Here is a 15818-nt window from a genome sequence, read left to right as displayed (position 1 = left end):
TCCAAAAAGGAGCCGTAGCAGACAGATACACCCGCAGAGCCTAGACCATGTCCAAGGAATGCAAAGCAATCTATTTTGGGTGTGACGGCCGAGAACATAAAGACGGAAGCCCAATGTCCGCATTTAGATGAAAAGCTGAAACAACCTTTGGAAGAAATGAAGGCTGTGGGCGCAGCACCGCCTTATCCTTGTGGAGGACCAAGTAGGGAGACTTGCATGACAAGGCCGCCAACTCAGAAACCCTCCTGCCAGATGTAATAGCCACTAGAAAGACTACTTTCTGAGAGAGTGTCAATAAGGGGATCTCGCTAATGTTTTCAAACGGCGGTTTCTGAAGCACCAAGAGCACCAGATTCAAATCCCAAGGAGGCAACGGTGGTCGAACATGTTGGCCACATCTCGATCACCCTGAACAAATGTACTCACCAATGAATGAGTCACCAAGGGTTGCTGAAAAAAAAAGACAGCCAAAGCTGATATCTGCCCCTTAATGGTGTTTAACCACTTCAATACAGGGCACTTTCGCCCCCTTCCTTCCCAGCCCAATTTTCAGCTTTCAGCGCTCTAGCGCTTTCAGTGACAATTGCTCAGTCATGCTACACTGTACCCAAATTAAATTTTTATCATTTTGTTCGCACAAATAGAGCTTTATTTTGGTGGTATTTATTCACAAATCCGTTTTTTATTTTTTGCGATATAAGCGCAAAAAAGCGGAAATTTGGAAAAAAAACCAATATTTTCTTTTTTCTATTTTAAAAGAAATCCAATAAAAATCAAATTTTGTCATAAATTTAAGCCAAAATGTATTCTGATAAAAAAAATTCTGTTAAGTGTATAATAATTGGTTTGTGTGATCACGGACATATGTACGCAAATGATCATGTACATATGTGTGCAGGTGATCACGTACATATGTGTGCAGATAATCATTGGGACATGTGATTTTAGTGGGACATATGTGGGGGACATGTTTTTATTATTAGGGACATGTGTTTTTATTATTTGGGGACATGTATGTTTTGGGGACATGTATGTTTTGGGGACATGTGTGGGGACATTGTGTTTATGCTGTGTGGTGTGTTTACTGTGTGGTGATTTGTGTGTACACTAGACTGGTGATCAGTGAGTAAAAAGCTGTAAAAAACAGCTCATACTTACTGATCATCAGCAGCGATCTGCTCTCCTCTCCTCAGCGATGACTTCTGTGTGAGGAGAGGAGGAGCCGATTGCCTAGCAACCGGCTGTTTGTTTACATCACATGACGGCCGTGATTGGACACGGCCGTCATGTGATCAGGAGGGCCAATCACAGAGCCCTCCTGCCGATCTGAGATGCGCTGTGTCCGGGTGACACGGGCGCATCGGGATCGCGCCGCTGTGCGGGCACGCGCGCGTGCGATCCCGCTCCTTCTGATGGACGTTCCTGAACGTCCTATCAGGAGTAGACGGTGGTTAAGGATAGTTTCTGATACACTTCTCGATGCAAAAACAGCAGAATCTTGGAAACTGAGAATGTGCGCGGCCACCACCCCATCTCCTCACACATGGAGATTTAGGCCTTCCACGTATGATAAATCTTCAGAGAAGATGACTTCCATGCCCTCAGCATAGTGGAGATCCGACAGACCTCAGTCCCTTAGCACCTGGCTTTCAACAGCCATGCCATTAAAGCCAATGACGGTAAAGCAGAATGAAGTATTGGACCTTGCGACAGAAGGTCCTCTCGCATTGGCAGCCGCCAAGGAACATCCGCCACTATTTACACTATGTCTACCACGGACATAAGGCCAATTTCGGGCAATCAGAATCACTGGAATCCCCTCAGCCTCCACTTTGCGAAGCAGACATGGTAGAAGTTTGGGTGGGGGGGAAGGCATAAATCAGCCGATAATGCCCCCATGGAGCCACCAACCCATCTGCTGCACCCGCCCAGAGATCTGGCCGCAAATCTCTGTACCTTCCGAGTTGAGAAGCCAGGAGGTCCACATCTGGTGTGCCCCATCTTAGGCAAAGGAGCCGAAATACATCCGGATGTAGCGACCATTCCCCTCGGTCCAGCATCTGATGACTAAAGCCCCATACACACTATCAGATTGTCTGCTGATTTTTGTCATCAGATTTACCAAAACCATGTAGTAGAAGGGCCTGCCTGATGGCATACAAATTGAAACTCCTAATGTTTGACCTCATATTACATGGTTTTGGTAATTCTGAAGGAAAAACTCAGCAGAAAATCTGATAGTGTGTATGGGGCTTTAGGTAGTCCGCTTGCCAGTTTTCTACACCCAGAATGTACACGGCCATCAGAGCTGGCATGCGCCACTCTGCGTTGTCCGACTGGATCCTAATCAGACGCCCCTGCAGCCTCTGTGACCATGCGGAGAGGCACCACCTGATCGCCCAAAGTTACAGAACATTGATCGGTAGGTGGGATTCTTCCTGCATCCAGCGACCCTGGGCAGACTGTACAACCCAAACTCCCCCTCAACCGGTCAGTCTGGTGTCCGTTGTGATCACCGTCCAATGAAGAGGAAGGAACAACTTCCAGGACCAAAGAGCCGGTGACCTCAGCCACCGGAACAGGGAATCCCCGACTAACTGGCTCACCCAAATTTGACAATCCAGGGACAACGGAGAGTTTAACCCATTTGGACAGGATCTCCTTTTGCAAGACTTGAGTTTGGAATTAAGCATATGGTACCATCTCAAAGGTGCCTACCATGAGACCCAAGACTCACATGCAAAAACTCACAGACGACCACCTGCAGGACACTAAGCCCCTGTACACACGGTCGGAGATTTTGCCAACCAAATCCGTCGGATTTTGCCCGTCGGATTTAGTCCGACGGATTGTGTCCGAAACTGTTGCATACACACTGTCGGGCCAAGTTGGCGAAAAATCCGATCTTTCAGAACGTGATGACGTAATTTAGTTATGATGGGACTACATTCAGGCTAGTAGCCAATAGCTTTGATGTAGGAATTTGATCTGAGCATGCGTGGCACTTGGTCCGATCAAAATGCTATACACATGATCGGATTAGGTCCGACCGGCCCAGTTGGTCGGGAAATATTTCCAACATGTTGGAAAATTGGGTCGGACGGAGATTCGGACGGAATCAGTCCGATGCATACCACACACAGTCGGATTATCTGACGACACGGTCCGATAAGACGCATTCCGACAGATTCTCCGACCGTGTGTACAGGGGCTTACAACTTCACCACAGCTTGTAGAGTCTGCAGCTTGTCTGAAGGGAGAAATACTCTCACCTCTGAGGAGTCCAGAAGCAAGCCCAGGTACTCCAGGTGTTGAGTCGGCACCAACACCGACTTCTGTAGGTTCAGTACACATCCAAACTCCCGAAGAGTTTGCATGGGGATTTCCACATTCTCCCCAAATTCTGAGGTGGAAGCTGTCCTCAGAAGCTGGTCGTCCAGGTAACCCATGATTGCGATCCCTCGCTGCCTCAGCAAAGCCAAAATTGGGGCTAGCACCTTGGTGAAGACCCTCGGTGCCAACACCAGGCCAAAAGAGAGCTACAAATTGGTAGTGCTCGTCCACAACTGCAAATCCCAGAAACCTCTGATGCATATGGGGACATGCAAGTATGCGTCCGAGAGCCGGGCAGGGGCAAACCTTCATGCGGTAACAGATTTGCTCGCAGAGTTGTTCGGCTTGCGAAACCAGGGGCGCTTATGTCCCTTACTGGGCACCTTGTCGGTCTGGGATTGCTTACCTGCTGAACCGGGCGGACAAAAAAAATACACTTCTGAGTGGAAAAGGAGGGCCCTTGCCTATGGCGTGGCTCCTTACCTTTTCTGGACTGTGGGAGCAACATACTCTTACCCTCAGTAACATTCTTAATGTCATCCAGTGAGGCTCCAAATAGCCTCTCTCCCTGGAAGGGAAAGTCTGCCAGTGCTTTCTTAGATGCCTGGTCCGCAGACCAGCATTAACTGGTCTGCCAGCTCCACGCAGACCGGGAAGCCTATTGCTTCTCCACTCACGGTGCAACAATTTAGCCCACTCAGTAAGCGTTTGTGACACCAGGGCCGTGGCTAACGCTGGCCGCAATGCTGACCCCACCACCGTAAACATGGACCGGGCAACCGCCTCGGCACTCCTGTCAGCGGGGTCCCCTTCCACAGGAATCGCGCTTACCTTATTTAACCTGGATACGTGGGGTCAACAATCGAAGGAGATGTCCATTTCTTCAGGAAACTCTCCTCAAAGGGGAAATGTACCGCCATGCGTTTCGGGACTGAAAAGGCTCGCTGCGGTTTTCCCCACTCCTTATAAATAAACTTATCAAAATAAGTTGGGTAAGGAAACACTTTAGCCGTGCAGGCTGGCTTGTGGGACCCGAAAGGGACACCTCTGTAGATGTCCCCGCCGTATCCTCCATCTTTAGGGTATCCCACACCGCTGTGATAGATGCTCCTATAAGCGCTTTCTCCTGCACTGACCCGGACATGGAGTCCTTCTCAGTGTCCGATTGGTCCTGGTCCGCATCCTCTGACATGTCAGAACAGGGGCCGCCTGCCACAGCGGGGCCGGAGTCTAAAACAGAGCTTTCCCCAGAAGACGTTGGGGGGAGATGCTCATTTTTACCCCCCTTGTGCCCACACGCTGCTTCCACCCTGGCAACAAAGGCCTCCAAAAATGCCGACAGAGCATCCATAGGCACCGCAGGTGCAGGGGAACCGGTCGCCATAACAGGGATGTCTGGGGAAGAAGCGCCAGCTTCTGACGCCATGCTAATCAACACTTGCCTGTCACCACTTAGGTAACCTAAGGCAAGTCGCACAAAAATGTCCACCCTCCTAGCTGCCACAGACTGAGGGGCCCCTTGCCGGACTCACCACCCTGACCCAGGTACTGCGCTGAGCTGCTGCTGTCCATTCTCCCGTGTCAGCCACGAGGTGTTCTGTGTAAAAAGTGCACAGTTCTATAAGGAAACAAGCACCCAGTGCTAGAGGCAAAACAAGCTGAGGCTACCAGAAAATGGGCACCGGCCGCCTCAGCAAAAAAACGTGAAAATGGCCGAACTTCCAGAAAATGCCCGAAAGGAAAAAACTGGCTGTGGCTACAGAAAAATGTCTGCGGCCTCAGGAAAATGGCTGCGGAGCGTGCGGCGGCCTCCCCACATGGCATACACACCAAAACACCCCACCATGGCCCAGAGACAGGGAAGAGGACAAGCGGACCCCCAACACCCAGCGCAGCCCCCTGATAGGACCCGAAGCCCCCCCGGAGTACCCCCGGCCAGGTACATGCACCGCACGAACCCATGTGCGCAGTCACACAGCAGCCCATAGCATGGGGAGGAGGGAAGGGACAGAGAGAGAAGTAGGGGAGTGTGAGAGACCCCCTAGGCTACCACCCAGGGAATGCCCAGCTGCTCCATCCTGCCGAGGCAGGTAGAACCATACTTAGCCCTCCTGTAGGAACTGCTGGACGCATTCCACGGACAGACCCATCACCTGAGCAGTTCAGGATGGCAGTCGGGCACGGCACACTGACATGGACAGCAGTAGCCCGGTCATATGTGTGCACCAGAGCATATAGCTCACCAAGCCGCCCCTGGATCCAACGCGCATAGCTAAGGTCTGCTCACGCTCGATGGCCAGGCTGAGGAGACTACCAGGATCTATATTATCTAGCCTGTCAACCAGCCTGGCTGTTGATTGTAGATCACAGGAATCAAAAATGCAGAAAAAAGAAAAAATTCCTAGAACCAATGGTCCCACCAGGAGCCAGGTCCTTCTCCTACAGTAGGCAGAAAAAAAACTGAGCTGCTGGATGCAGTGTGAGGGGTTATAGCCAATAGGACTGCCCCCTAGGCGGTACTTGGCAGTTTTGCTGTTTTTAACATGCTCTGCCTATGCCTCTCCTAAAGGGGCGATATAACTAGGGATGGCCGAACTGTTCGCCCGGCGGTCGGTTTGCGGCAAATTTTGCGTGTTTGTGATTCGCCCAATCAGCGGACTATTGCCGATGTTCGCCCAGCGGACATATGTGTTTACAGCGTGAAAGAACTTTGACTCATGATGACACATCCACCATGGGGTACAGGACAGCCAATTGAGACATTTCAGCACATGGACAATTGGACATCCCCCCTGCCATATAAATAGACCTTATCTGGCGGCCATTTTATATTCTGTCTTATGTCAGTGTAGGGACAGGGCGCTGTGTGGAGCAGGGAGAGACTGTAGTGACACAAATCACTAGCTATTAGGTCCACAAAAGTCCTTTTAAGACTGGTATAGGTGTAGTACAGTATATAGGGTTCGGTGCACTGCTGTGCTGATGATTGTTGAGTGCACTGCTGACCGATTCTGAAGCTGTCTTTTGTCAGTGTAGGGACAGGACGCTGTGGGGAGCAGGAACAGTCAGTTTAATCACTAGCTATTACTATTAGGTCCACAAAGGTCCTTTTAAGGACTGGTATAGGTGTACAGTATATAGGGTTGTACACGTATAATATACTTTCTTCCAAATATAGAAAAAATATTATACTTGACTGCTGCCAGATTCTGCAGCTGTCTTTTATCAGTGTAGGGACTGAGGGACAGTCTGCAAATCACTAGCTACTAGGTCCACAAAGGTCCTTTTAAGGACTGGTATAGGTGTACTCTTTGGTGTGCAGTATATAGGTGTGTAATACACGTATACAATACTTGCGCATATAGAAAGCATAGTATCGTGCATTTCCACTATGCAGCATTGTGACTGCTGAGCGGTTCTGCAGCGATACTACAAAGAGTGACAAATGCAATAAAAAAAAGTATTATAACTGGTGTGATAGACCAGTGGCCCCCAAAAAACGACAGATTGAAGCAGGATGTTATATACCTTCTTCCACATACATACTGCACTTCTCTAGAGACTTTTGTCACAGGGTCATTTAAAAAATGAAAGGCAGAGGAAGAGGCAGGCCCTTCCACAGGGGTAGTAGGGGTAGGGCAGGAGCAATAGGCTTGAGCCAAAGTGGCAAATTGCAGAAGGTGCGTGCGATTACGTCAAAGGATGCACCAGACTTGGTGGAGTGGCTCACTCAGCATTACTCTTCTGCACCCTCCTCATCCTCTCGATCTGCACCCTCTTCTTCACTCTTTGCTATGTGCACCCCCAAAGACACTACCACCAGCACCACCATATACCTTCCGCTTGAGTCACAGGAATTATTTTCCGATCCATATCAACACATTTCCGATGCGCAGCCACTCTTGGCATTGGATCAGGAAGAGGAGGTAGCAACAATTACCACTCAGCAGTCCGACGACAGTACCCAGATCAGCCCAAGGAGGAGGTTGGTCCCCGCTGTTGCTGCCTACTCCGAGATCTCTACTTATAGCGGTGGGGAAGGTGACGTCGATGATGACGTGTTTAGTGATGTCACATGGGTACCCACAAGAGAGGAAGAGGAGGGGAGTTCAGAGGGAGATATGGACCAGCAGATAGGGAGGATAAGCAGGAAGAACTTACATTGCACAGGAGGGACAAAGCAGACTGCAAATGTATCAGGAGCATCAACCATGTACAGTCACATCTGGCGCTCCCAGGATGCTGGCACATGGCTCCGCAGTGTGGGCTTTTTTTAACGTGTCCGCTGCTGACAATAGTGTTGCCATCTGCAATCTTTGCAGTCAACGCATAAGTCGCGGTAAGCCCAACACTCACCTAGGGACGACCGCCTTAAGAAGGCACATGAGCTGCCATCACCGAGCCCAGTGGGAGCAACGGAACACACAAAGCCACACTCCAGGCTCTCACCGTCCAGCCTCGTCTTCTACTTGTCCTTCTCCTCACAATTGTCCTCCACTCCACCTTCCATCATACCAAGCTCACGTTTTTCTGCAAAAAGGCAGGCTTCTGTGGGCCAAATGTTCGAGCGTAAAAAAAGGACGACGCCGGATAACCCTCTTGCCCAACGGTAGACAGCTGGCTTGTCAGAACTGATAGCCCGCCAACTACTGCCATATAAACTGGTGGACTTGGATGCCTTTCAAAAATTTGTGGCCATTGGAACACCACAATGGAAGGTCCCAGGAAGGAAGTATTTCTCACAGAAGGGCATCCCAAAGCTATATGGCCATGTTCAGCTGCAAGTGAATGCATCTCTGGCAGTGTCTGTGCCAAGATACATCTGACCACAGACACGTGGTCTAGCAAACACCGGCAGGGAAGGTATATCACTTTTACTGCCCACTGGGTGAACATTCTGATGGCCATCAAGCATGTAACCAGTGGCACCCGTGTAGATTTGGTTTTACCACCACGGATTGCATGCAGGCCTGCCTCTTCTCCTCCTACTCCATCCTCGGCTGACTCCTCCTTTTCCGCTGCTAGCGTCTCTTCCGCTGCGCCGCCCAAGCTCCCCAGAACCTATTCGACATGCCAGGTGAGACGTTGTCATGCTGTGCTGCGTCTGTTGTCTGCACTCCTTTCAGCTTTGCGTTCACGGGCAGATCAGTGGCTAACACCACTCAATTTGACAGTTGGTAAAGTGGTGTGTGACAACGGTGCCAATCTGCTTAGCGCATTGAAACAGGGCAAAGTTACGCACGTGCCATGCATGGCACACGTCTTAAACTTGGTCGCGCAGTGATTCGTTGCCAAATACCCTGGGGTCCAGGACATCTTGCGGCAGGCAAGGAAAATCTCGGCCCATTTTAGAAGATCTTACGGCCATGGCTCGCCTTGCTGACATTCAGCGGCGACACAATCTGCAGGTTCTGGGGAGCTGTATTTTTTTCACTGCGCCAGTGGCTGCTCATGCGCGACACATGCAGACTTCTGCAGCCATTTGATGAGATCACCAAACTTGTCAGTCGCAGCCATGGGGCCATCAGTGACATGGTACCTTATGCCTTCTTTATGGAGCGTGCATTGCGTCCTGTCATTGATCAAGCCCTGGAGGAGCAGGAGCGGGAAGATGAGGAAGTCCCAATGCTGAATGAATTCCCGGGGGGCTACTCTGAGACAAGTCAACAACAGGAGTCTGAAGCAGAGTCAGAGGAGGATGGTGCCGGGGCGGATGAGGAGGAGCAAGAAGAGCATGCTTTAAACCTTTCTGGGATCCCTGTTGTGTGTGGATGGGGAGAAGAGAACGAGGAGGACAACATTATCCTGGATGATGATCAGGAGCCAGGCCACCACATCGCTTACAGTTTAATGCAAATGGAGGCCTTCATGCTCCAGTGTTTTAACAGGGACCCCCGTATAAAAAGCATAAGGGTCAAGGACCAGTACTGGGTGGCAACGTACTTAGACCCCCGGTACAAACACAAAATGGCGGAAATGTTACCACCGTCACAGAGGGCTGACAGAATGGAGCACTTCCAGGCCTTGCTTCGAGAAATGCTGCATTCTGCTTTTGCGTGCGCTGGCAGAGGAGGAATTCCCACTCCCAGAGAGAGTTGTGGGTACCAATCCAACAGCACCTGCAAGAAGAGGGCGGTTTGAAGATGTGTTGGTGACTTCTGATATGAGGTCATTCTTTCAGCTGGCCCATCGACAGGTCTCATCCGGATCCAGCATCAGGGAATGCCTAGACCGACAGGTGTCCGACTACATCGGGTTAACGGCCAATGTGGATGCTCTGAGGAGTGATGAACCCCTGGACTACTGGGTGGGCAGGCTCGACCCCTGGCCAGAGCTTGCCCAATTTGCAATGGAACTGTTGGCTTGCCCCTTGTCCAGTGTCTTGTCCTAAAGGACGTTCAGCACAGCAGGGGGATCGTGACTGATAAGCGCACTCACCTAGCTCACGACAGTGTTTACTACCTCACATTTATAAAAAGGAATGAGGCATGGATCTCGGAGGAATTCAACACATGTGACCAGTAGACCATGTATCTCTCTATAAACGATTTATTTAATCGTGCACACAGACCTTTTTTCTACATTTGGCTCACTTCCTTGTACAAAAAAAGCACACCGTACTATATGCCCGTACCCTCCTGTTTGAAGAGGTTGAGCGGTGTCATTTTTGGGGCCCAGCAGCGAGTTGCTGGTATCAGTGCTGCTGTCAGTGCACTCCATCACGGTGCTGGTGTCGGTGCACTCCATCATGGTGCTGGTGTCGGTGCACTCCATCACGGTGCTGGTGTCGGTGCACTCCATCACGATGCTGGTGTCGGTGCACTCCCTCACGATGCTGGTGTCGGTGCACTCTCTCACGATGCTGGTGTCGGTGCACTCTCTCACGATGCTGGTGTCGGTGCACTCTCTCACGATGCTGGTGTCGGTGCACTCTCTCACGATGCTGGTGTCGGTGCACTCTCTCACGATGCTGGTGTCAGTGCACTCTCACGATGCTGGTGTCAGTGCTCTCACGATGCTGGTGTCAGTGCACTCTATAATGGTGCTGGTGATCATCTCTTGCACCCTCTTCATAGCCTACCCTGACCTTTCCTCTCCTCCATTGCCTTCATGCGCTCCTGAGTCCTGAATTGTCAAAATTTCACAGATAAAAAAAAGAATGCTTGTAGTTGTCGATCCCAGATTCACTTCATACATGTGTTATGTCAGTGGCCATGTGGTGGGACTATGTGTGCACAGCTAGTAAGTATTTTGTGGCTGAAAATATGACCTGTAGGTTTTTAAAGTTTGCCTGCCATTGAAGTCAATGGGGCCCGCCGCAAAATTTGCGTTTCACAAACTTTTGGCCGCGTTCGCGGTTCGCGTTCGTGAAACATCCCGTCGGAAGTTCGTCCATCTCTAGATATAACCCTAAGGTCAAGATGAAGATGTTGTGTTCGTCAATGAAGGAAAGAGAAATACTATTTTTCCTACATGCCTTCACAAGGCTAGGAGAGTTTGTGTGCCCTATAAATGGTCAAAGCAGGTCACAGCTCGCCTTGCACAACTGCAACACCAACATCAGCAGCCTGCCAAGCATCTTCTGATATTCTGAAACACAATGTTGGCCATGCTGCAGAGACTGCATTAGCAGCAAAATGCCACCAATGAGTACCTCTGAACAGGGCCGGATTAAGAGCATCATAGGCCTGGTGCTGACTATTTTGGTGGGCTTTTTTATGGAAATAATAAAATAAAAATGCAAACAATGGCCCTAGCAACAGTGATCTGAAAAAAATGCAATAAATGCATAAAAATGTGGCACCATCTACCATAAAGTGCAAGCATAGGATTTTTTTTGCTAGGGAAACTGTCAGCACAGGTACATTTAGGCAGGCCTATTCTTTGAGATAGGACTGTCTGTTTTGATCTGGGGCAGGGAATAGTTAGTGTAGCAGTGGGTGTGACTACCTGTTCTCTAGTTCTGAGGTGCCTCCCCTGCTTCCAGGGAGAATGTTCTGGAAGAGGGGCAGGGGCCTATAACTGGAGTGGCAGGCAGCTCATGTGGGAGCCTTGACCAAATCCCCAACTGCAATTGTCAGGGGGCGGGCCCCCTATATAAGCTGAGGTAACAGGCCACTGAGCGGGTGTTGCCGGATGAGAGAAGTGGAGAATGGAGTACTAGACAGCAGCAGGAGGCCGTCACAGGGGGGGGGGGGTGCGCCGATCACAGGAGGAGGCCCGGGAGAGCTGTAAGGGAACGTCACTTTTACTCAGTCATTGGTGAAGTCTGCATCTTTACACGGTCATTGATGTGGAATTCCTGGAGCAGAGGGGCAGGAGAAGCTGTCGGAACGTACGGTCCGGTTAAGTTCTTCATCATGGACTCAGGGCAGAGAAAACTCAGTGAGTGTACCACAGTGGAGGGCTGGATGTGGAGACATGCCAGGAAGTCTGTGAGGGAACTTTACTTTTACATGGTCATTAGTGAAGCCCTCATTACACGGTCATTGATGAGGCTAGGGAGAGGTACTGCAGGCCTCTGGCCTAGTAGCAACGAGCAACCAGTCAGCAAATCTTCATCTTGGCATCCCTGACATATTGATGAGCCTGTCTTTAAGCTACCAAATGTGAGTGACCCTACATTGGGTGTAATAAATCTTTGGTCTTATTACCCTTAGAGGCGCTTTTACCTTTGTTTTTTCCTTATGTGACTAAAGTGAATACCTTTGTCATAGGTGTAGGCCATTTATGTACCTCATGAAGCCTGACTGAAATACTCCCAGGATGTTGGTACCTTACCTCCACCATCACAGGAGTGAGCTCTCAAACACTGAGCTCAGCGCTACTGCATCAGGGGAAAGAAAGTGCATGTAAGGAGGTTTGAATCAGAGAAAAACCTCACACGAGTAACACCAGTAACACCAATGCAAGTAACAAACTGTCATTCATATGCCCTTATGTTGTTTCTGGGAAAGATTTTTTTTATTTTTATTTTTTAAATTTAAGAGGCTAAACCCAGCTGCCTGAGTGAAACCTTCTTTATTTCACAATGTTACCTCTTAGTACCCAGTTGTATTTAAAAAAGCAATGACAGATCATTGTCCTACTGTAACTAAGTGTTCCCTATGCAGTAAGGTCTATGATTATTTCAGAAACTTTAATAAATCACAGTGGTACTTAAGGCACACCAATACATAAACCTCACAGCAGACATGATGTTCAGTTTCTCCTAGAATAAAATGCGATCTGACATATTCTTTGAATATTTCTCAGTAATTTAAATTTTTAACATAAAAACTGAATCTCAGCTTGTAACAAAAGTGAATCAGTAGCTCTCTGAACCATTATCTGTCTAGTAGAATAATGTCTTGAGATATTTTAATAATTAACTGCAATTAATTAAAATCTCATTCATCCCTTTTTTGGCTTCATACACTAATCTATTCATTAAACTTACTGGCTTCTTTTAAGATTCACAAATATGAACAGTGCCTCACCTGTTACACTACAAAGTGATTCTCTGTAACTTCAGGCTGGCAGTGGAAAGATTCTCTTCATCTTTTTCAGAGTTAGCAGGTAGTACACAGTCTTTGTGGCCAGGAATTCCTCTCTACCTAAATCCCCAGAGCAGGAAATCACTTAATTAGTACCTTGAATCCATCATTCAGCGCTCCCTAGGGAACTGGTAATAGACCCAGACAAGTGCTTGATCCACAACACAAGAATCTTTTGTGAGAAAGATCTGGGATCAATTATACACATTATTAGGAATGGTGTTTATTTTGTGTTGCATTTTTTTTTTTTTTGTGTTTTCAAAATGAGATGCATGATGTAAAAACGAGAGCACTTGGATATAAAATGTCAAAAGTCATATTCAACGTCTGCTTTTCATGTTTCCATAAAAAAAAAAAAAAAAAATGAATATTGTACTATGCTTGATGGTGATTTAAATTCCATATGTATGTTCATGCCCCTAGCTTTCTATATCTTAAATCCAGCAGAAAATATAGTTGTCATGTTTTGGTTGTTTTACTAAGCAGGTTTATAACATCATTAGATGTTATAAACCTGTTTAGTCTCCATTCACACCTGTACAACTTTGGAGTGGAACTTTGACACAACTTTGATGCGACTTGGGATGGGTGCAACTTGGATGGGACTTTGGCTTTGACCAGTGATAATGGACAACTATTGCATTGCATAACATTCAGGTATGACTGTCACGTACCTGGTCCTGAAGCAGAAATGCTGAGAGGGCTCTCCTTGCGGCTGTGTGCTTGGTGTCCCTGAAGATGGAAACAGGGAACATGAAGTGCAGAGAAGCAGGGATTGCTGGCTGTGCCACAGATGAGAGATGCAGGTGTGGAGATCTCTCCATAGATGGATACCAGATGAGGTGAGCAGTAGGACCCAGTGGAACTGATGATGGTGTAGACTGCACACAGCAGCAAACAGATTGCAGTGGAAAGTACAGCAAGCTGGATACAGATACAAATACAGATTGCAACCTGGAGCAGCAGGTAAGTACTGAAGGTGGGTACAGCAGGATGGGTACTGCAGGTAAGCACCAGGGTGGATCACAGCAGATAGGGTAAAGCAGGAAGCGTAGTCAAAGACGCATGTCAAGGTCGGTAAACCAGTGGTCATTAGACAAAACAACAGAGACGTGAACAGGCAAGTCAAAGTCATACACAGGGCAAGAGACGAGAGCAGATCCATGTCAGAGCTGGGAGAGAGACCAGAGGTATCCAAGGGCAGGCTTGGCTCGTAACCAGAAGATCAGAAGCATAAGCACACACACAGGAGCAGGAAGCTGAAGACCATTCAGCAATGTCCATATGCTGCAGTCTTTTAATGGCCAGAGGGCACCAAGACCTGACAAACATTGCATGCGCCGTCACACAAACGTCTTCGCCATGGCGAACATGTGTTTACAATACGTGTGGGTGTGGCCATATTGAAAATTGGCCTCTGTGCCAGGCCTACGGGCAACTCTCCTCCAGGTAGTCTCCCGACTGTGCCCCCACCCCCCTACGGATAGCCTCAGGATGCCCAAACATGATATCTTTTCAGGGTTTCTGTTGAAGAACTCACTCAGAAATCTAGGAGCATGAATATTTCCTTCAGGCTCCCAGGAATTTCTTTTCAGGAGGGTAACCTTTCCAATTGACAAGATATTGAGTTTGCCTTCCTCATTTCCAGCCCTCAAGAATTGTCACTACCTCAAATTCAGTCTCCTCACCCACTGTAACAGGTGGCGGTGTTGGGTCTTTTCTTCCTGGAAAGCGGTCTAAAGAGGCAGGTTTCAGAAGAGACATTAAACCAGGTGGATTTTGTAAGACTTTGGAAGCGTCAATTCAATTCAAAGGCCACAGGGTTTATCACTCTCCTTATCTCAAATGGCCCAATGAATCTTGGACCCAGCTTCCGTGAAGGGAGTTTCAAATAAGCCGTAGATAGCCAGATCCTGTCTACAACTTTCAAAACTGGATTTCCCTTCCTCTTCTTATCATAGTGCCTTTTATAATCCTCCTGAACTTTTAAAATGGCCTCCTGAAGAACCCGATAGTTGGTTAGGATGGGGGTTAATCTGTCTTGAACTGCAGGCAAATGAGTTTCTGGCAGCACGTCAGGTAGAAAGTATGGATAGTACCCGAAGTTGGCCCAGAATGGGGTCTGGTTGGTGGCAGTGTGAACTGAGTTGTTGTAGGAAAATTCAGCACAGGGTAACAGAGATACCCAATTATCTTGTGCGAAAGTGGAAAAGCACCGAAGGTATTGTTCCAGGGTTTGGTTGGTTCTTTACATCTGGCCATTGCTTTGGGGGTAGTAGGCTGAGGATAGGCCGACGTCATTGTCTAAGGCTCTTCAAAAGAGTTCTCAAAAATCTGGAGGTAAATTGTACTGCTCTGTCAGAGACAATGTTTCTATGCAGTCCATTGAGCCTTAGTATCTCCTTTATAAAGGCATGGGCTGTGTCTGCGGCAGAGGGAGTGCCCATCATTGGTACAAAATGTGACATTTTAGACAATCAGTCTACTATTACAAAAATGGAAGTGAATCCCTCAGAAGGAGGTAGTATCAGGGCTGGGCTCAGCCCTTCCTTCTCTGATCTGGCTGCTCAGCTGTCAGCTAATTGCCAGCTACTATCCCTCCACAGTTACTCAGCTGTTTATGATATCCTGCCCATCAGTCCTGCCTACTTAAGCCATCCAGTTCAGAGGAGCTCTGCCTACGCCTTGGTCACATCACAGAAACAATCTCCTGTGATCCTGTTCAAGACTTGCTTTGCTGACATCCCTTCTGGCTCCAGATCCTGCTTGGTGTTCCACTACTTCGATCCCTGACTTCTGGCTTGGTTGACTATCCATTCCGGTTACTGAAATTTGGCCAAGTTTTGACTACGTTTGTTCTTTATACTTTTATTATTAAACAAGTGTGATTTAACTGTACTTTTGTCTCGGCCTGATTCATGGTTTCTGACAGGTAGATTCACAATGAAT

The sequence above is a fragment of the Lithobates pipiens genome, unplaced genomic scaffold (assembly GCF_037356315.1).
Source record: "Lithobates pipiens isolate NorthernLeopardFrog02 unplaced genomic scaffold, aLitPip1_a1.2 Scaffold_16, whole genome shotgun sequence".
NCBI classification, from domain to species: domain Eukaryota; kingdom Metazoa; phylum Chordata; class Amphibia; order Anura; family Ranidae; genus Lithobates; species Lithobates pipiens.
The sequence above is the reverse complement of the archived record's forward strand: the minus strand, read 5'-3'. Positions refer to the sequence as shown.